We start from the raw sequence: 2445 nt of genomic DNA on the forward strand, positions 1-2445 counted from the left end.
ATCCCGCATGCCGTGGAGCGGCTGGGCCCGTGAGCCATGGCGGCTGAGCCTGCGCGTCCAGAGCCTGTGCTCCGCAACGGGAGAGGCCACAGCAGTGAGAGGCCCGCATAACGCAAAAAAAAAAAAAAAAAAAAGCCTTTAGGTGAGACACCAGCTCACCATAGCCCCAGCTATCTTGCACTTGGCTGCCTCTGACCTCTGTGATACCTCTGTGGCCCCTGAAGGACCCTGAAGCAGGTCTTTCCCTCCATTGCTGATGTTTATTCCAAATCTGCAATGAATAGGGAAGGTAGGAGGAGAGGTGGGATCAAATACTGTAGCCCTTGTCTAGATGTCCAGCTCTTTTAAACCTCACTATGGCTAAGAGTTCATGTCTCACTTTCCCCGGTGAGGGCGTTCACGCCATGCGGAAGCATCTAAAGCTTTCAGAGGGTGCCCCACCTGGGTCTCCCCTGTTCCCCATCTTCAATCTCTCCCTTCAACCCTGTCTTCCCCTCTAACATCCCATTTCCCTGTCTTTGCAGGGTACTTTTCACCCCTACCTAAAGAAATAACCAGGTAAATCCCATATCCTCAGGCACTGAGTGTCAATGACAATAATGATAGTTAACATGGATAGAGTTTATACTATGTGTATAATGCTAAGAAAATTATTAACCATATTTTACCTATGAAGATGTTGAGGCTCCAGGCACAGAATGACATTCTCAATGCCACAGGCTATGGGATTCCAATCTAAATTGCCTGTACTGAGCCCTCCACCACAATACCTCTTCTGCTTCCTCACCCAGCCATCCAGTACCTTCTGCTCTAAAGAGGAGAGAGCTGGGCTTTGACTCATGCTATGAAAGTCTGCCCCAGAAAAGGGAAGGCAAGGGAGGGAGTGAGCAGAAGAGAGGGTAAGTGGGAGTCTTTCTTCCAGTCCGCAATCCCACACCTACCCTCTCCGACACTCCTCTGCGGAGAAGCAAAACCAGACGTATCCACCAAGACAAAGACTCATTTCCTTCTGAAACTTGGTCTGGGGGGATCTAGAATAGAAATTCATATTCATTCCATTAACATAACTTTGACTTTATTTATGCAAATTAATATCCTTATCTTTTTAGATCTAGAAAGCAATTGCCCTCTCTTTTCCTCCGATCACATCATGAAGCGTCCATGTGAACAAGACAGTGAATAATACAAGGACCACATCACCTTTCCCAAGAGAGGAGGTGGGGGAAGGGAAGAAAGAAGTAGGGAAGAGTCTCAGTGTTCCTTTAACAGTTTAATATATGATGAATTTTGATTAAACGTTGATGTCTTTTTAACATGATGTCTTTAAAACTCTACACAAAAGGGGAAAAGAGACACTGAGAAAATGCAGCCTGATATTGGGTCCTAGGTATCCAGAAACACCTACACATCTCAAACCTGGCTCTGTCCCTGTGCATCACAAGAGGCTGGCTTCTTTCAGGGAGGCTGGGCTGTGTGGGCCACCCAGAGAGGCCTGCTAAGTGACCCAAGCCTCCTGTCACCTGGAAGTCCATCCACGTGAAGGTAATCACAGAGGCTTTTTATAAAAGTTAAATAAATGAATAAGAAAATAAATAAGGCATACATGCATTCCTACATTGGTAATGTATTCAGGGTAGAAATCCTTTCAAAGCTAATTGCTAAGCAAATTAACAGACTAACTGAATTGCCTAAAAATTGTTATTTAGTATGGGTAGCATAATACAGTGTGTTAAATACAACCTATTGTTGACCCTAGAGGAACTTGTATTTAAGAAGGGGAAGAAATTATGCCTTAGAGCATTCATTTTTTCATGCTCTTTACCATCTGTTTGGGTGAAAGACCATATAAAGGCCGGTAATCACCATTATCACTAATTATCTGTCACTCGAAATCTTTTTCAGTTTACCATTAGCATTAAATGTGAAGGAAGAAGCTGACTGATTAAATCCTAGAGTAGATTTTTATTCCCTATAGAGACATGTAGTTTACAAAATACTTTTGATATTCTAATGTGGACTCTAACTTCAAAAATATAGGATCCAAGCCAACTTCACTTTTGTGCATGGAACTGCCTGTTTGGTCCTCAGACTCGGAGTTGTATAATCTGGGCTCAGTTAGGTTCTGACCCAGTTAGGATCTAGCTGGTTAGCCAGTTACAAGGGAGAGTCTGATAATGGTTGGAGGACACCAGGTAAGTGCTAGAGGAGAATGCCCCAGGCATGGATGCCAAAGGCCTCAAAATTCAGTGTTTCTAGGCCCTGAAAGAGAAAGGTTATGTATGTTTACTAGATGGTAAATAAAACCCTCATCCACTTACCCTGCTCCATTTATACAAACAGTTAACACAAAGTGGGACCCATAGATGAAGCTTGAAAAATGTTAGTTGTTGTTTGGAGTTGCAGTAGAATGACTGTTGGTTTCTTGGCTGATTTTTTAATTAAGTT

Source organism: Grampus griseus, assembly GCF_964374135.1.
Source record: "Grampus griseus genome assembly, chromosome: 7".
Classification (NCBI taxonomy): domain Eukaryota; kingdom Metazoa; phylum Chordata; class Mammalia; order Artiodactyla; family Delphinidae; genus Grampus; species Grampus griseus.